Here is a 21336-nt window from a genome sequence, read left to right as displayed (position 1 = left end):
CTATCTTTTCTTTCAAATGATAAACTGTGTGCTATTAATCTCTCTCCACGCTGTTTAGCGATTTAGAAAACATTGTGAAGTCTTTTTTCTTCTGAAGTTTCCATCTGATCCTTTACGCACAGTCACAACCACACAACCATCAGACCAACTCCTTTTGTCTTCTCCAAAGCAGTAATTTCCTCTTCTGACAGGAGAGGAAGTCACAATATTTCCATCACTGTCACTTCAATGATGAGAACCAGTTTCATGAATGCCAGAGTGCAGCTCTTTTTGTCCTGTGACTGGGAGAAGCTCTGCCGTAATTTCCATTTTTCAATGCTCTTCCCTTGCTCGGAAATTTACTTGAAGTGGTTAAACTGAGCCCTGGGTCAGTTGCCTCTTGGTAGCTTTTGTTTCCCATCCTTCCATTCATATTAGTCTCTCAGATGAAGGAGCTGGTCTGGGTGGATTGGCAGGAGATAGTCCAGTCTTCAGCATCACCACTTCCCCTGCACTGGCAGAGCAACATCCAGGGAGGTGGGTGAGACTGGGCCAGTGGACAGTTGTCCTCAGTCCTCTGGCATCTCTCTCTCCATAGCAACATCAAGAATTTGGACTAAGTACAAAACCAACTCCAAAGTTCCTGTGGTGTTCAGCAGTGATGAGTTTATTTAGTTAAAATCCTTCCTTCTCCTGAGCTTCTTTGTGGTCCCCATTGTGATTAGAATGAGTAGGACTTGCCTCATATGTCTCTGACTATGCAGAGGGCTACAGCTTAGGAAATACACTCTCTGCTCTCCTTACAGTGAGTAAGGAGAAAGAGGCATCATTTGAACATGGATCATCTGCACTGCTTTAGATCCATACTTTGAGACAGAGCAAACCCTGGAACTGCCTATTTCTTTGCTTCAGGTTGCCTGCGGAGACAAGCTGGGACATGGCCTAAATCTCCCCAAGGGAACAGAGTTTCATGTCATAACTTAGCTAGCTTATCAGTGAGCTGCTGTCAAATGAGCAAGCCTCATTCCTTCTTTAATGCTTCAAGTTTCCCCCACACTTTTCCTTTGTGTGATGATTTTTCTGAACCACCAGTGACCCAGTTTCTGGGCCATAAGTGGCGGAAGAGCACATACCTCATTTTTCAGGGCTAACTTCATACTAATTTGGTTTCTGGAACCAGCTACAAAGGTCCAAAAAGTTCAAAGAAATTGGTGGGAGAACACTGAAGGGATAAAGAGGAGGACGCCATTTCAGCAACAGATGGTACTTAGACTTTTCTGTATCATCTTTCTCCATACATCACGGTTTCACTTACAGTGGTTGCTGTGGAATAGACTGGCCTCATCAGGCTTATAAATAAACATTTCACTGTAAACACCTTCCCAGATTCATTCACAGTTTATCCTAAAAAGATTTGGTGCTGGAGAAAAGCTCTGAAGAGTGTCTACCTCCCAGGCTGAGCTGGTGAAGAGAGATGAGGAAATGAAGATTTAGATTTGGATGCCATCAGACTCACCATTCTCAAGGAAAGGGAAAGTAATTAAAAATGGATCTCTATAAAGTTCCCTCTTTTTGAATAGCTGCAGCTCTCTGTTTAGCTTTGCCATTTAAGCAGGTGGTCTCAAATGTTGATTTCTCTGCTCTGTGAGAAAAAGCACTTCACAGATATTTTTGATTTTACAATTATTTTTGAGCTATTAAAAAGTCTAGTTTGGATAAAGGCAAAAATATTTGAAAAGAGATGGATTTCCACTGAGAGTTGCACAAGAAACTGTGAAGAGTATATGAAGTCACAATGTCATATGGATTTGCTTAGACTGGAGGAATAATAATTCACATGTACACTTTATAGTCTGTGTGCTAAAGCTTAGCACTGCCTTCCTTTAAATCCTGACATGTGTTTTTTTCCTAGCAGAACAGAACAGAACCTAAATACTTGGTAAGTGGTGTAATGCAGTGGTAAAATGATAAAACTCATATTCAGCTAAAATTGTTCTTTACTGCCCTCTTGTTGCTTTTGGCTCAAGCAAGAAGAACAAAGGAAAAAATGGAAAAGAAAATCTTAATGAAAATAGGGAACGGTGGTGCCAGACAGAGGATGTGACCTGTCAGAACACTGATCTCGGGAGATTACTCTAGGAATCTCAGCCAAGTTGGCAGCTACTGTTTGCAGCTTCTTGCTCCAACATCACACAGAGGTTCCTAAAGACGAGCAGTCAGGGATTTTCTTCACTGAGTTTTAACTGACAGGATCCTGGGTCCTTTCAAGCAGAGTGTGTTTTCCAGCAGATTCCAGGCACAATCTTATTTTCTTTTCTAGCACATGGTGTATCATTGATGAAGACTGAAAGGATTTTGGTTTAATTTAACTTAAGCAGTGCACGTCTGTCTTGTGCGTATTATTGTGCAGATGCCATAGCTATTTCAAACTGGATTGGGCAAAAGTTTTGAGGAAAAGTCTAAGGCCTGGCAGATGTATGTGGAATTAAATACTGCTCTAAAACCTGAGGAAGTCATAGTGATTTTGTTAGGCTGTTGTTCAGACATTAAATGACTAACCTGGTCTTTTCCACCATTAAGTGGAGGTGTATAAAAGAAGATGGAGGCAAAGGTGGTAACACAGTCTTGTTAGCATGGCTTCACGTTGCAAATAAGCCTCAGGGCTTATTTGTAGTTCTGTGAAGGCCTATTCACAGTAGACTGGACTCCTCTCATTAGAGATTCCATCCTTGATCTAAACGTGCAAAGCGTATCTTGTCCCAGATATTGATCATACTTCCATAGGTAAAGGCTGTCATGAAGAGTGCGTGTTCTCCATGACTCTGAATGTCACTTCCAACATAATCAAGTTTCAGTACACCAGTTCCAAAAACTATTTAAGCACCCACACAGTAGTTACCATCGAGGTCCTCAGCCCTTTATGAATCATCCAGCCACTTAAAGGAACTGGGAACAGAGATATTTTGAGGGAGATAGTATCACTGAGGAAATTTTAGAATAATCTGGAAAAGAGATTTTTCACATTCCTTTGTTAAGAATAATAATAGCTGCCTCCTAAGACTTAGTAATAAATAAGACAATATTGCACTGAATTTTGTAGAAAAGTTCCCTGAGATGCTCTGGTCTGGAAACTGAGCATAAATCTCTTGAGAATGGAACTCTTTCTCCCATGTCTTAATACAGACAGACTTAAACTGATATTAGAGCGGTATGTATTTATTTATGCAGTGATTTTAGAGAAAAACCATTTCCATACAGATTAGGGATTAATAAACTGAAAAACACTGAATAGATATAATTATTTTTGAACCTCAGAAGTGGTAATATCACTCACTGAATAGTATATGCAACTTTAAATGGTTTTCATTTCTATTTTCTTCAGCCCTTCCTTCATCATACAAAAAATTTATTAATTGTATATATAGTAGTCTGAAATTACATTCACTCATCTCTGAACCAATAAAAAAGATAGGATATTATCAGTAGTTTCAAGAAATGGCATGTTTTTGTGCATCTTTTTTCTTTGTTAGGTATTGAAAGAGATAAGTGTTACCTCTGGCTATAGGGAGAGGAGACATGCTGCGCTAAGCTATGTAGTAGCAACTCTGTGTAGGTCCAGATCAACATTTAAGCCTCTGCTTCGGCCCCCTTCAACTGTACTATGAGCTGCTGAGGTGTCCCTTTCCCACTGTAAAAGAAAACCACTTAGTACTGTTAGCTTTGGAGAGAAATCCTTTGACCAACCTTGTTCTTTTGAGAGATTTTGTCCTTTGGGGAAAGAAGAAAAAGAAAGTAATTAAATTAGCAAGTTGGCCAGCTGCAGTGGAAAGGAAATAATGATGGGCTGTGCCCAAGATAGAATAACACACCTATTTAATCTGTGCCTATTTTTGAACTGCCATTTACTTTGATTTATAACCATGGTTTTGAAATATTTTCATGACAAGAATGTAGCTTGCTCCAAGATTTGAAATAGCACAAATGTCAAAGCCAATAAATATCACGCTTTGAATTCAGACAATAAACCAAACACACCAAGAAAGAGCCTTAATTTTTTGATAAATTAGGTTTGTGCAGCAGCTAAACATTTTCTGAAGAATTTCAAGAGAATGGGCAGTCTTCACTAAAAGGCTGTCCTCTGGCCCATGATGTCACTGTTTCATGGACCCTACCAGGGAGATACCCTATTTGATTTTGACACAATACATTGTATCCAAGTGCACTGTGGTGTGTGTTTAAGTTCACACCAAAACCAATTGCCAGATTTCTTGGCACACATGGTAAACTTACATACTGTACGCCAGAACCAGACCCACTATGAGAAAGTGTCCTAAAGAATCTTCATCTGTGATGACCTTTGAAGTCAGGAGAAGGAACAGACAGAGAATTTTTCACGTGTAGCTCACTGGATCAGATGTATCTAACTCAAATAGTACACATAAGTCACAACTGTCTCCTGTTATTTAAAGAGCAGCTGGTATAAAAAATGTTTAGGCAATATCTATTTAACTGTTACTGGGCAAATAAGCATAGGTGTCATTAGACACTGTCTTGGTAAAATCACCAATCTATTGGTGAAACAGACACTCTACAGGTAAAAAATAGAAAGCCAAGTTAAATTAAACAACAGCCCATATACATCCCCCTTTCATTACCACTGTTGTTGAAGCAAACCTCTCTTTGTGTTACTGGAATGTTTGCATAAGTTTTATTACTTTCCCATTTCCAGACAGCACTCCAACCTGAGCTGAAGAAATACCACAAGAAAATCTGCTCTTACTGAATTTCCAGATGCTTGTATTAGGTTGGCCTGTGACTTGCAGTGTATCCCCCAGACCTCTTCCCTCCTTTTCTCTTTACAGCCCTCATGATCCTGGTAGATAACCAACTTGCAGATGTGTTAAGCAACACAGGTATCATCACACAGCTGCACTGTCCTTTTTCTGTGACCTAGCAGGGGAGAGGGAGGGAAGACTCAAGGACTGTGTGGTAAAAAGATGGTAGATATTGATCTTCCTTTATCTTCCCCATTACACACACACACACACACACACACGGACACACACACACACACACGCACAGACACATGCACACAGACCCACAGAAGTTTCCAGACTAAGCAGAGAGAGAAATGTTGCTGGAATGAGAAGAGCTTCCTGACTTATTAGAGAGGAAAAATGTAGCTCCCAGAAGAGAAGTCAGAATAGATGACGGAAACCACAGCACAAACATCAGGGCAGAGCAGCTTCTTATAAGCTGGTTAAAACAAGCAGTTTGGGAACTGGGTTTGGTTTCAACAATCATGCAACTTAGCTCCTCCATCTCAGCCTTCTCAGGAGGTATCTGGTTTTAATTTCTTGTTTCTCAGGGGAAAATTGTGTAATGGTAACAACTATCATGGACAGCATGGTCAAGACTGCAGTTTATCCCCATTGAGGCCAAGGACAGGAGATTGTTAATCAGCTCCAAAGGAAAGGGATGTCGTCCCTGCTGAGGCATCCATACAGCACTGCTTGGACATTTTCTTTAAGGGTCACCATCTTTCTGTCTTGCTGGTCACACATGTGAGAGAAAGCAAGGTTCTTGCATGCTGCAGCAAGAGGTGGCAAAATCTGCTGTGTTCTATGATGTGAGAGGGATGGTTCTACTATTCTTAGTGTCCCAACTAATCCACTATTGCCAAGGACAGGTCCCAAGGCCAGCATCACCTCTGTTCTCTCTGCCAAGTATTTTAATTATAGTAAGATTAGATTTTTTTCTGTCTGAAAGATGGTAAAGAAAAGAAAATATTTCTTTCTGCTGTAACTGCTCCAAAGAATGGGAAACTCTCCAGAGAGTGGGTGGGCAGAATTGTTCCCTGCTCTTCCTTTTTATATAATATAGTTCTTTGCTTTATATTATTTCTGAAAATTTTGTAAATAGAAGGATTCTGCTCAGTCTGCCCTAGAAATGCACATAATGCTGTAAGTGCCTAATTTATGGTCAACAAGCAGAATATAAAGCATGCACAACCTATAGACTTACAGATATCATGTGGACATAGATCATGTTTAACTTAAAGCTGTGGCACACTGGCAAATAAGTGTTGGGAAGCCCTGATTCCAGCTGTATGAAGATTGCTTCACAGCAAGTGAATCCTCAAGTGGCACAAGTTGCTGCTCCCCAAAGGCTGTAGCGAAAATGCTTGAGGTATAACTCTGTTACCCTTCACAGTCCTCCCCACTGGACTGAGTCACCGTCATGATTCAGAACAGCCCTGGTAAAGTGCCCCAAAACCCTCCTTTGCCCACCTGCAAAGCTGCCTCAAGTTGTGCAAGCTTTAACTACCTGTCAACAAGTATTATTTAGAACTGTTGACAAATCACTAAAGGAATTGACTCCTCACTTAAAAAAAAAAAAAAGGTATTCATACAGAACTTGGCACTTGCTCTTGTGTTATTTCAGGAGTTCCACTTCTGGTTCCAACTTAAAACCAAGAAAAGCAGAAGTGGAAATATTTTTTTACTAGTTGATCAAGAATTTTCAGACCTTGACATGGCTTCAGATTCAATCTATCTTGCCAAATTTGGGATGAAGGCTTAAACCTGTTTAAAAGTTTCCCAGGAATGAAAGACATCACAGTGCAGTAGTTAGAGCAGAAAATATGAAGCAAATGACCTGAATTATTTTTCAGACACCATCCTGGGATAGTTGTGCACCCACAGAAAAGCTCTGAAACTTTGTATCTCTGTTTGTAAATAGGTACACAGGAAATAACAGCTACAGTTATTCCTTGTATAAGAAATGCAATATGTTAAAAAGATTATTTAATACTGCTCCTTGAATATTATTACTTAGTACTGCTCTGAAAGGCATTATAACAGTAGTCAAACAGCCAACAAAACACAAGTTAAAGCTAAATTGCATCAAGTCCCAAATCCAGGTAAGCACTTAAACACATGTGTAACTTCAAGCAATAAGTATTAATGTCTCTCACATACATAATGTTGTGCATATGCTTAAGTGCTTAACTGGACAGGAGCCTAAATTCACAAAGGCTGCAAGGACGACAACAGTTAATTTTGCACCTTTGTCTAACATTCACTTTCTTACTCTTTACATTCATAATTTTCTTCATAACTATAGGAAAAAGTGTTTTGTTTTAATACAGAGCTTGTGAGTATGTGCATGTGCACATGCATGTGTGCGCATGCGTGTTCTGTGTCTAGACCCTACACAACCTTTTTAAAACTCCCTCTGTCCTTCTGGACATAAATATTTTCCTATTGGTCAGATTGCCCACATGCTTCTGCACTTACTCAAACACCAAAACTTTTTATTCGAATTTTCCCACCAGAAGGAGTGCACTGGCATGAATCTCACCATTGCATTTGCAAGACACTGTATAGCCCCACAGCTTCTAAGAGGACACAGGTTTGTTAGTGTGGTAATGTGTTTCCAGCAGGCCTTATAGTGCTACTTGCACATATCACTGTGTTTAATGAAACAAATCACCCTTGAAATCACATTTGGATGGTATTCAGTGACTTGGGAAGTAACAGAGGATTCTTGACCAGTGATCATGAAGCCATAGCAGCATCCTGACATCATTACCACTAGAAAACCTAGATATAAATTTCTAAAATTCTTAAGGTGAAAGTTATACTTAGAGCTACTACACGTAAGTATGGCTTCATCCAAACAAGTATTGTATGTTACTTAAAATATACTTAACCAAAACTGGATTTTTAATTTTTTGTTTTACCAAAATATGAAATTATTATTCACATGGCTTTTTATTTTGAGTTTTCAAAACATTTTCAGACTAAAAAGTGAATATTCCAATAAAGATGGGGGGTGTCTCAAATATCTTAGAGATCCAGTTTAGTCTCACTGAGGAACTTTTAGATGTTTGTCCAAATTCCTCAGAGTGAGTCAGATAGATCTTCAGGTAACAAGTTTGTAGATACTGTAAAAGAGTATCTCATGGTCAGTTAGCTTCTCTTCCTTGGATGCCCTCTGGAACCTTTGTGTGCCTAAATCATATCTCCCACAGGAGAAGGCCTTCATCTGAAAGCATCAGCATCTGGAAAACTCACTTCATCTCTCTAAGTCATTCCATTTGCTATTTAACTTTATTAGAAAAATTTTGCCTCTTTCCAAGTTACATAACTGTAAATCATCATCACCTTATATTTTTGTCCCTTGACTTGAAAGTTTTGACAGTTAGTAAGTTGCACTTTCTCTGATGACGATATGTAAACCATAGTTTCTTCACCAACCCACTCTGCACATTTTTTTCAACCTTCTTTCATTGTCTCTTCCAAAACAAGAAGGAAAAATCTTTACATTAAGGGTATTTTTCCCAATTTAAAAAAAAATCTAATTTCTTTATCTGCTGTGGGACAATCTAGGATCAGATCAAGAAGAATGCATACAATTCTTTGTATTTACAATTCTTAATTTTTGCATTGGTATAAACCACATATTTTAGAATGGTGTTGTCCAGAAATAGGTCTAAGTATAGGTCAACTTTATTAAATATTTTCAAACTGGATTTCAGTTTCAAGTGTTCCTTTAGCAGTCATAGTGCTTTGTGCATCCAGGTCAGTTTAGGAGGTGCAGAGTAATTTTGAGACCTCACTGGACTCAGTAGCTCCATTTCAAGTAACAAGTTACTTTAACCTTATCCAAAATTTGTGTGATTCAGTATTGAGAAATTGGACCAAAATATTTAATGAAACAAGAGTTTTCATCAGGCTTAGATACTCTATGATTTGTTTTGGGTCATGGCTGTAAAACTTAGTTGTCACGTTTGCTGTTAATTCTTTTAGTCTGGTTTAAATTTTTTTTTTTTTTAACTGAAATTTGATTATATTCTGATTTGTTTGTTCATTCTATTTATGATGTTAGTCTATGCCTGTATCCAAAAGCACCACTGAGAAAAATGAGGCATGTGTTAGATACTCTGTCTAAGATGAACTTGGAAAAGAACTGTCATAATAAATCTACTGCTGCAGACAGATCTTATTTGGGCTTCTTTGTCCTGAGGGCATGACAGCAATAAGTCATGCTAACACTTGTAGAGGATGTTCTTGTTGAAATACACATATTTTAGCCAACTCCCACCCATTCTCTGTATCTAGATGTTGAGAAACACAAGCATTTTTCATCACAGCAAGTTTCTGTCCCAAATGTCTGAAGAGCATGGGAATTTAGAAATGGCAAAATGCAGAAAACAAGAATTAAGAGATGTCTCAGAGATACTGGAGAAGGCCAGATGGAAAAAATATTCAAAGTTATTATTTCTACTAAATAAGTTAGCTGAGCAAATGGCTAGCACCCATATAATACCAGTAAATAATGACTGTTCTACTGCTTGACTGCTCAGAAGCGCCCTGTTTTTCCTATGTAGTTTCATATTTTTACGCCAAGGAAATAATAAAGGTCACAGATAGCATATTGTCACACCTGAACTCTGAAAAGGGTGACATTGCTGAAATTTGATGCATATAAAAAAGCAAATTTGTACCTTCTGAAAGGTTAAACAGGAAGCATTTCCATAAACCTTGAAAACACTACAGATATTTGGCATTTTTTATATGAACCATTTTGCTCACCAGTTACTGTGATAACAACACACTGCCACAAAATGGTGTCCACACATTTATTTTGGAAGACAACAGTACAAATTTATTCAAAGTAAATCAGTAGCAAAATGTAAGAATGTCTGTCTTTGCAGTCTAACTAACATTATCAAATAAACAGGTAAATGGATCATCAAAGAAGAAAAGTACTTTTGGGCAAAATAAAGCTTTCCGATTTTTCAGTTCCAAGAAAAATGGCCTTGCTGATTTAAAAAATTCATTACTTCTAGAAGCTGCAATATTCAGCTCCTGAAAAACACAAAAGTCTTAATACCTTTTAATATAATCACATCACAGCAGCATCTTTCTTGCTTGAGTTTTCAACTCATAGGGCCTCTTTTAAGATTGTTTTTACTGCTGCATTAGAAACTTGGAAATATGTCAGTCTAGAAAGACCTTAGTCAAAGGGATTTCCTAGTTTTTTGTCTCTGAGAGTAAATGCAGTTACATTTGTAACTCACTTCAAAAGAGAATTTCTGTGAGTCCCTTCCAAAACTCTGAAATCTTCTCCTCCACCATCCCCCAGAGCTCTGAGAAGGTCATGTGTGTAAATCAGTGACCAAAAAACGAAAATGAGGCAAATTATTTTGGATTGCATACCATTTATTTCATTTACATTAATGACCTTAAATTAATATCCAAAGTAAGATTGTGCGGACTCGTGAGCCTAGAGGTACTGTTTTGTGGTGCCTTCAGGACTACCACGCAGTGTATATTTATAAAATGTTCCAGAGCCTTTACAGAAATTCTATGCACTATTATCATCTCTCCAATTACTTTGAGAATCTCCTCCATTTCCATTTGGAGCAACCCTCCTAACTGGCACTAGCAACTGTTGTGTTTGCAACAAAAATCTTACATATAATTTGCTTTCGTTTACAATTCTAAAAACAGAGTTAAACATCTGGTAAAGGATCACAACAACATTGAAATGGTAATACGTTTCGTGTTGTAGGTTTAATAGAGATACATGATTTCTAGCAATCAATTCTCTGACTCAGGCTGTCTTTTGCAGTCCTAAATTCCTGTATTGGAGACCTTTATACAGTAAAAGCTGTGTGGCTGTTGTGAATTTAATCTTAGGATTATGATCAAAAACAGTTCAAGCAGACAATCTGTAAAATATTACTAGTTAAAAAATGTTTTTCTGTCACAATTTTAAACCAAAACCTGACATTTTGATACTTCTTCAATAGTTTTCAATTGTTTTCACAGTTTAAAACAGAAGGAAAATATATATCTTTTAAAAGTATTTAAAAGATTATCCACTGAATTCCTCAAACACATCCATATCCATACCCATATCCATGCTCACATTTGCCCATGCAATTATCTCTCCTGCAAGTAGGAACTGCTTTATATGTACACCTGAATTTAAATCCAGACCAAGCAACAGTTTGCTCAAACTGTAAGAAAAGGTTCAAAAGCCATTTCTCATGTGGAAAATTAACGTAATTTAATATCTTTTAGAAGTATTTGACATAAAATATTTTCTCCTGTATTTACTGATATTCATTTGACTGAATTCAGATAGAAGCCAACACGACATGTCTTGTCATGGATGCTTTTATTTATCTATTCATTGGAACGGGATGAGAAGCAGCTGACAGTTTCCTCAGTTTTGCATCCCAACTCATCTTACAACTTCTTTTGTCTTCTGGAAACTTAATAATATCTCTCTGATGGAGTGCTCATGTATTTTCCCTAAACAACTTGACAACTATTTTGCCCACTGCAGAGTCCCATTTAACTTAATATATCACAAATGTGCCATTCCCTAACTCTGATAAGAACTTGTACCCAGCTGATATCCTGCAAAAGAAGAGGAATAAAACTTCCCCTATAACTTTTATTTAGCCTAGACTTAAAACAAATGAAGAATTTTTTTAATAATTTAAACATTGTGCCAACAGCAGGAAGAGCTCAAACAATGATTGCTCTATTTCACCCTCTTTATAAACAAAACAGAAGTGACACCTGAAGTAAAAGAGGATTCACAGATAGGTGATGAGGAAGAAAAATGAAACAATAAAAATGAACAATTAAAACATAAATAAGATTAATGATACAGTGATAAATATTTAAATGTAATTGACCTGCAAATGATATATCTCCAAGGATAAATTTACCAGTTTCAATATTGCCAAGTTAATTCGAAACCAAAATGTAACACCCACACTTAAAACCCTTCAATAGTTCAATTGATTTATAAATATATATTTTGTTGGCATAGATAAATTCAAGCAAATCATATTAAATACCAGAACACAGAAATTTGTTATAACTTTGATTCAAGTGTAAGGCAAAAAAAGCAACAAAAACAATCACTGCTAGAATTGCAGAGGTGTTCAGTTTACACATAGTGACATGAAAAATTACAGTTAACTCACCACTGAAAAAGAAATGTCTTGAATTCAAATCATAATCTGTTTTGATTTTACATGTCAATATGTCATCATTAAAATTTGAGTCTATGTTTGACATGTTTGTATGCATGTGTGTATATAGTGCAGACATGACTTGTAAAATTATTTCAAGATTTCAGTAATATTTTGCATTGCAAAGGTATTATTGGGAAAACAGACTAATTGCTTCCTTCTTTAGTAAGTTTCAACAGATACTGCTGAGCAATGGAACAAAAGCGCTTAGGAAAAATTGTCCTCAGGCTTTCCTTGTATTCCATGAGAATTGCATCATCATGGCAAAAATTTGTCTCCCACATAAGGTCATATTGAAGAAAAGGGTGGTGTGAGAAGGCAGGGTGAGGCTGGGATTGTTGGCAGAATTGAATTTCTTATCCTTGGGCAGCTGTTCAGGGCATTTGTTCACCTGCTGCTGCTGCAAAAAAAAAAGTTGTTTAAAGAATGCAATTTGTTGAAAAGATGTAACCTCAGAGATGATATCTGAGCAACTGCCATGTGCCTTCAAGAGCAATGCAATCAACAAAGATTTATTTTAGAGACATGACAAGGGTGGGGTTGACTGCAGCTTTTGGTTTAAAACGGTCAGAAGATTGCTATGGCAGTGACTAGGGCAACATCAAAAACTAGGGGCCAGCCAATATTGCATGTATGTATATTATATATACCACCTTTTTCTCATTAGGTGATATGGCAGAGCTTCAACTCCCCTAATAGTTTTTCCATTTGGTCCATGGAAACTTAGTCAACATTAACTTCTGATGGAGTCAACACCCATTTCAAGGGTTCAATTCAATTGCCACAAGCAGCCTACTGCAAATGAGATTTACAATATGTCCAAACTGCATAGTATTTCTGCAAACTAAATCTAATGTCTTTACGTAAAGGGGTAATATTTCAGAATTTTTAGTGTGATTTTCAGTTCAATAAGTTGCCAAAACGTTAACTCTTTCTTAAAAGCAATAAACATAACAAGAAACCTACTGAAGTCCTGAAATATCTCTTTCCTCCATCCATACATTTATTCTATTCTTTCCTTATTTATCTATTTTTGGTGAAAAAACCACAACTATATATACATTCAGAAAAGGAATCCTAGTGAATGTCATACAAAACTAACCTCCTTATCTGGCTTTTTAAAGACATCACAACATTTGACTACCAACTGATTGTGTTACTTGGCAGAGGATTTTTGTTTCCTGGTATTTAGAGTTCTGGAACCACAGTTTCCTGATTTATCATTATCCAGTTCTAAAGAATCATTTTACTCTCCATGGTTTTGGTAGAAAATAATGCTTTCTATTTACTGTCATTCAGAATGACTGATTATTTTTGAGCATTTATCAGAAGCCAATAAAAGAAAAGAAAAAAATCACACATACGTTTTTTAATGTGCAAGTACGTAAAACAAAAGGTAAGAAAAATGTGAAGATCTGGATTCACTCAGAACCACTATCTTTCAAGAGCATTTCATTTTGGTATATTGGTGTGTCGGCTCATACGCATTTACCAGAATGGAAGTCTCTTACCTGGTGATGGGAAAACCTACAAGGGAAGGTTTGTGATAGGCGTCTATTCCAGTTTGTGCTGACATTGGCTTTTCACCTACACAGCATCTTGCTAGGAGAGGGCCAAGATTCCCAAACATGTTGAATTTTGTTTTACTGAAACTCTGAAGTTCAAAGCCAGTCTGTATTACATTTCAGTAAGAAACACAAATATTTTCAGGCAGCTAACCTGGGCTTTTCATAGAAATTAATAAGTCTGTAATTTGGAAACACTGCTTGCTTTCATCTTTCTCCCACTCTTAAATGTAACTTTAAACATTTGTGGAAATGGGTCACTAGCTGAAATGTAATAGTTTTGCCAAAGGTAGAAGTCAAACAAGGAAGACAGATTAAGTGTAAATTCTTGGGACCTGGCAGAATTAACTAGAATTCTGTTTAACAACTCAATTCTGAAATTATTAATGACTAGTCCTTGCCAACCTAAAAAAAAAAAAAAAAGGTTTGTAGCTGTGGATTTCTTCGAAAGCCATATATCTTATTAATTTTAATACATTTTCAGCATAATCAGTCATAATACAATGGAAACCTCATTGAACATAAAATAATCCATAAGGTGTTATATGGATTTCACTTCTTGAGAGAGAAAATTCATAAGAAGGCTGGTCTTTCAAGTTAACTGTTCCATAAGGATGAAATCATCAATTTAGAACAAAAATCAAAGAATGTCTTATTTTGCAGACATAGTAATTTGGGATCAACCCTTACTCCCACCGAAGTAGACAGTAGACTGCTACTGACATCAGCAAGAGCCCAATCAATCTCCTAATTATCCCTACAGAACAACACACCTCGACATGGAACATCACCTTGTATTTTCCCTGGACTGAGATCCTTTGGCTTTGAGAGACCGTTAGCTGCATAAATAATGCCAGATCCACGTGGTATATCAGAAACATCCTTAAAATTTGTGCGACTAGTTTTGCACAGGTGTTGGCTGGTCTAGCAGCCTAGATTTTCACAGGTTTCTTACTGGCGTCTTCAGCAACCACATTTTTTCAAGAGAGTACTTGTGAGTACTTTTGCACCCATCACAGTTTACTTCAGTACTGTCAATAGTTTCAGCTGGGAGCACGTATGTCTCTACATTTCTAAGAAGCTGACTATATCACAGTCTGAAAATGCACATTAATCTGTAATATACAGATGTGTTTTCATATAGAAATCTATCTTATACATAGATTCATATAAAATAATTTTAGGCATACAGAATCATAGAAGAGTTTTGCTTGGGAGGGATTTTTAAGGGTCCCTACCACAATGAGTAGGGACATCCTCGACTAGATCAGGTTGATCAGAACCCTGTCCAGTCTGACTGTGAATGTTTCCATGGATAGGGCATCTACCATATTTCTGGACAACCTGGTCCAATGTTTTACTACCTGTCATTGTAAAAAAATTGCTTCTTATAGCTAGTCTGAGTCTACCCTAATTTAGTTTAAGACCATTGTCCCTTGTCCTGTTGCAAAAGGCCCCAGCAACAAGTTTTCCCCGTCTTTGTTCTAAACCCCCTTTTGGTACTGGAAGGTCGCAATAAAATCTTGGAGACTTCTGTTCTCCAGATTTAACTGCCCCAACTCTCTAAACCATTTCTCATGGGAAAAGTGTTCCATCCCTCCAGTCATCTTTGTGGCCCTCATCTGGACCCACCCCAAGAGTTCCACATCATTTCTGTGCTGAGGACCCCAGAGCAGGATGCAGCACTCCAGGTCATGTCTCACCAGAAGAGGGACAGAATCGCTTCCCTTGACCTGCTAACTGGGGTGCTTTGGAAGCAGTCCAGGATATGATTGGCTTTCTGGGCTGCAAGTGCCCATTAACAGCTCATTTAAGTTTTTTAATCACCAGCACCCTCAAGTTCTTGTCAGGGCTTCCCTCAATCTCTCCATCCTCCATCCGGTATTGATTCCAGCTGTTGCGCTGCCCCAGGTGCTGGACCTTGCACATGGTCTTGTTGAACCTCTTCACAGTGCGAAGTCACGAGTATATTCTAAAAATCTATAATCAGAAGTTCAAAGAAGAATAACTTTGAACATATATCACACTGGTGTTTTCGTTAAAGTTTTTAAATCTTGTTGTATATTTAGGCTGTGGGTTCATTTCTAATACATTTTTGATTCACAGTTCAATTCTGCAGAATTTCAGCATAGTTGCTTGAAATTTTAGTTGAAACTTGAATAAAATTTGTCTTTTAACAACAGATTATTTTCCAAACCAATAAAGAATCCTAAATACTTCCTCAACTCAAAAATTGTTGTGTTAAATTAATAACTCAGTGTGATGAAAGAGAATTATTTGACCTGAAAGAGAGTACAAATGTCACCAGAATGTTTTGACATATTCTTCTCCAGATGTTCTCTCAGGAAAAAATCACATATGAAGTTCACTACTCTTCCAAGGATTTAGAAAGTATTTATTCCATTGCACTTTCTCTGTGCTACTGTACATAATCCCTCATAAAATGGATATTTTAGGATATTTTGGAATAATTCTTTCTAACATTTCCTTTTATTACAGCTGTTAATGAAGTCTGGACTTCTTGCTCTTTCACTTTTTCAGCAATGTTCAATGAAGACTCACTGACAACGGAACATTTTTATTGTCATAAAATAATGGTACTGCTGCACTGAAAGATTTTTAAGACCATTTAGTTTGCAACTGGCAAGTCAGAATGGGTTCTGTTTCACATTCATCAGTGTTTCAGATAACACGTAAAACTGAGATCCAACAATAATGGCAAACTAGGACAATGATCCAGAAAACATTTTCTCATAGGATTATTTCCTATTTGTCAAGTAATCTCTTAGAAGTGAGGGCTAGTTGAAAGCTAGTTGTAAGAAAAGCTAGTAGAAACCCAGCTTTGTAATTTCTCAGAAAACAAAACTGTCATTTTTATTCCTCATCAAAAAGTATAAGGACTACTTTATATATAAATAGATATAGTTTGGGTTAAAGAACCCATCAAATCCAATGTTTTTATCTTTTTCTCTCTTCCCTTTTGTCTTCTTCTTTCTGTTTTATGAATAGAAATAAAATGGAGAAAAGGAAAGATCACTTTTTTTTACTTCATTTTGTACTTTGGGGCATCTGTAAAAGTATTTAGCAATTTGTATTGGAAATTTAAAAATCTTTATTTAAGGTTTTTATTTTTTGCTAAAAAGGAAAATTTACTTTTCAACCTGATAGTTCATAAAAATTTTATAGAAAGCTTTACACAGGATCAAATTCTAAGCTTCCTTTAAAGAAGAAAAATTCAAGAAACTGAGGGCAGTCTTCCAGTTTAAGTTAACTTCATATGCTGTGGTTCAGCAAGAGCAGAAGTCTAAGAAAGTAACCAATAAACCCTTTCTCCCATGGATGAGACTTAGCAAGTTACAAATACCTTTCTTCAATGCTGCAGTCTTTGTCATGCCACGGAACCTTTTAAGAGCAGAAACGCTCCCCTTTGCTCACTTTCAAGTCATGCAAAGAGTCTCAGGTACAGGCAGCCCCACTGAGAGCGGCTCGTTTCACTGCTTACCAGATCCCAGGATCACAGGGTGCAGGGTGACTTGGCCACAGTGCGTTTGATGGAGCTTACCTCCTGAGAACCCTGTGGCCTGCTCCTACCTGGCATTCCTAAGCAGCCCTTGTCCGTCCCTTCCTAGGGGTCGCATGTTGAGGAGATCCCCAGCAGCTGAATATCACACTTGTACCCTTCGCAAGCACACCCCCATCCTGACTAACCATAGGCTGTCACCGCTACCCTGGGGGCTCTGGAGTGCGATGGGGCACTGTAGGTTAGGATTTTACACTGTTTCAAGCAGAAAATTAGGACACAAAATTGGTCTCAGACCCAGGCACAACATGTAAATGGGTAAAAGAACAGAAGACTTTTTTTTTCAACCTGCTTCAAATGATGAAGTACTGCCTTTCTAAGGACACAAAGTCCAATGTACACCATAGAAGCTCACAGATACTTTCATCTGTGTGCACCACACTTAAGGAAAGAGTCCTATAGTCTCTCAATCATGTTTTCTGCTCACAACCGAATAGGTTGCACAGACCACTTGGTTAAGAAGTAAAGGAATTTTCCTGAAACAAAGGAAATTGCTTTTATATGGAGAAGTAAAGTCATTTTGTGAAAATTTTTCTCTCTCATTTATACTCTATAAAGCATAAATAATTTCTCTATTCACTAATCCATTGCACCCACCCAGAGAATCACAGAATAATTTGGGTTTAAAGGACCTCTTGGAGGTTTCTATTCCAACCATCTGCTATAGATTTTTAAGGTTTTGAAGTCAGATCATGTTGATAAGTATTTAAGATCTTCAAGACGATTTGGAGATTTCTCAACCTGTTTCAGATTCGAATTACTCTTACTCTGGGAAATGTTTTCCTTAAATCATTTCTCTTCCTATAGCTTGGGACTGTTTCCCCCTATCCTTCCAATGCATACCTTTGGGAGGAGTCTGGCTCAGTCATGTTTTACACTTTTTTTTAGTTGGTATCATCACACAACGTCACAGCTTCCATGTTCATCCTATCATCATGGTTTCTAACCCTGATGCAGAAATCCCAGAAGGAACATGCTCGGATTCTTCACATTGTTTTCAGTCTTCAGAGTCACAGAGAATCCTTTTATTCTCTTTGTTTTTTCATGTTTATCTGTTACCTAATTAATTACCTGGCTCTGTCTTGTTTCAGTTCCAACGCGCAGTACCAATGAAAACAGGTACTTCAGGCTGACATAAAGTCACCTCAAAGACTTTCTTTCTACTGATTTGTCATCTTGTAGTAACTTTGATAGATGATTCACTGAAGAGATAAATTCTGTTAATAATGGAAATAGAAATTATCACCCAAAGTAATACATTAAAAAGAATTTGTTAAGGGTGTGAAGAAACTTGGGAAAAAATCAATAAAACCCAAGGTAGTTAGAAAGAGAGAAAATACTATGCATTCGGAAATGCAAAGTTTACTTTCTTTCTTCATTCCCTTCTAAAAGCATAATGATTGAGTTAGAAAGCCATTTTTCAAAATTTGAAATATGAAAGAATGATCAATAATTTAATAGTTAATTTTTTGAGAAATACACATCTCTTTCTTGTCTGTGAGTTGTCCGTGAACACAATATTTCTTGGAATTATTTTTAAAATAATTTTTCTATTCTTGGTTATTCATAAACCCAACATTTGTAAAGATATTGGATTGCTTATGAACTTTGTTTCCCTTTTCATTTTCATAAAATTTAGTTGGATCTCTCTACCCAGGTTACACAATCTGTTTCCTGAGCAAATACACTGGAAGAGGACTTCAAGGTTACTTAACCTAATAATAAGATTTTGTCTTTCGTAAATAAGGTTTTGCTAGAAATGAATATGCTGAAATCTCATTTAAATAATTTTCGTTTCACTTTTTTTTTTCCAAGGAATTTTCCTAATATATTTCCATAACTATGACAGAAGTCTCTAAACGCAAAAATGGCTTTCCTATTTGTTAGCCTTTACAGTGACTTAGTCATAAGACAGTTTGGTTTTTAAGGTAGGTATGCCTTATACACCCAGAATATAATTTTTTCACAAAAAAAACCCTAGAAATTCCCACAAAATTCTCATTAAAAAGATTGATCTTGTATCATTTTAATTCCATATTGACTTCCAAATAGTTCTAGTTATCTATAAATTCAAACTTTTAGAGAAAGATTTCTTTGTCTTGTCTTGTTTTTAGCCATGAAATCTTGAAAATTGAGTTGATAAAAATTATATAAATATTAGTTAAAAAAAGATGTTGCATTTAGTAACTGGGTGGCAATGAAAAGTACCTACAATACATATTTCATAAATTGATCTTAAGCTCCTATCTCAAGATCAGCATTTAACTCACCAACATAATGCACATGAAAATACTGTGGACCTCTCTGCTGCTAGTGTGGATGTATGTTAAGTCACTATTGTTCAGTTAAAAAACAATTAAGTACTCTCAAATGTTTCTGTTTTATCTCTGAGTTATTTACAATTTGGATGACATTCTGATACAAAACTGTTCACAGAAGAACTTTGAGCCAAGTCTTTGGTAGTTTTATAATTCCTCAAAATGATATTTTCAACTAATAAAAATATTGCTTTTGTCAGATACGTTGAAAATGGATTTTTCTTCTGCACTTCTGGCGAAGGAACTTTTGAACTTTACACATCTGTTGCCTAGTTCATCCAAAAACTGAAGAGGAATAGACCTGCTACCTGTTTATATAGCAGGCATGTTATCTGTATATCTAAAATTCCCCCCAAAAATATGTTCAAAAATGTGTTAGAATGTTCATTCAAACATTCAAGGTTAAAGTGGCCTTGTATCTAATAAAATATTGAATCAGAAGGAGAGATATTTCAGCCCTAGTCTTTGTTTTTTCTCGTCAGTCTGGCAGGAATTGAGAGAACACACATTCACTTGTAGAAGAAAAACCCCACATTTGAGCTCCTGCTTGCAGCTCTGGTTTTGTCAAAGTATGCACTGTCAATTATTTTCTTCTCCTTGAGAGTTGCTGACAAAGCATGAGCCATATTTAACCCAGGATTGTGGGCCCACATTTTCTTTGGCTAGCTTTATGCCATCCTGTCCTTGAGCCAACCATCTCAATTTGGGATGTGGAGAACAAGCGAAAATAAACTGTACCATCTGTAATTTTAAACAGCCTTTCACTATCTCATCAAAGAGAGGTCTTCCTGACTTCTTAAGCATAGTCTCTTTTAAGTGAGAAAAAGTTTCTAACTTTGATCTCTTTGCTTAAGACTGAATAGCTCTATTGAACAAGGGTTTGCAATTTCCCCTCTCACTCTTTTCAGTTCATCGTCCGGTTTCCTTTACCCACTGCCATATCATTGTTTTCTCTCCAGTCCCTAGCTCCATCCCAATCTGCATCCTTTATTCCTAACCTTGTGCCAAGTCCCCAGCTGAGATGGGCTCAGCCCTTTGCACTGTGCTTCCTGGGGGTGGCAGCTGGAACTTTTGTTCAAGTTCCCCAACACTGGTGCGAGGTGTGCTGAAGGCAGCTGCAAGCATACCTGCTGCTCCAGAGCTTGCAGCAGGAGGCAGAAAGCATGAAGGGTTGTTTCCTAGCTAAGCTTCTTTCTTTCTCATCAGAAAGCCAGTAGTTTCTCCTCTCCAGGAGTGAAATCCAAAGAGAATCCTCCTGAGCAGCCGTGAATTGTGTACAGCACTGGGCCCAGATTCCAGCCCAGGATGTTACTAGGATTTATGAAGGGTCTGGAGGTGCCACAAAAAGCAGTATTATTCACTGGACGTTCTGGCTAACAGCCAAAGAAAAAGGTTGTTATGGGCCTGTGGTCTGTGAAACTTACTAAGGGCTGCCCAAACTGGATGTTATTATTTACATGACCGCTGTATCCTGCAGTCATTAACACAGGACAGCATGCTGGATGCTGCACAAGCACGAACTCTGCTTTAAGGATTTTCCCACAGGGAAACCCATGGAGGAAGAGGGCCACTCATAAACTCCATACAATAAAGAAACAAGGAGCTGATATACCTCAGCATGGTGCACCAATACTCTCACCTGCTTACCTGCTGCCAGTTCTGGGAAGAGACAAACCATAGAAAGGTTTGGTCCTCAAACAAGTTCAGCCATGATTTTTAATGGGAGGAAATGTTTTCTCCCCTTCTCCCCTGTAGCACGTGTTTATGCTGTGCCAGCTGATGTTAACTTAAAAGCTAAAGATCCCCGAACACCCTAGTAAACCTGCCCCC

Source organism: Corvus brachyrhynchos, unplaced genomic scaffold, assembly GCF_000691975.1.
Source record: "Corvus brachyrhynchos isolate BGI_N302 unplaced genomic scaffold, ASM69197v1 scaffold70, whole genome shotgun sequence".
Classification (NCBI taxonomy): Eukaryota; Metazoa; Chordata; class Aves; order Passeriformes; family Corvidae; genus Corvus; species Corvus brachyrhynchos.
This window is presented reverse-complemented; position numbering follows the sequence as displayed.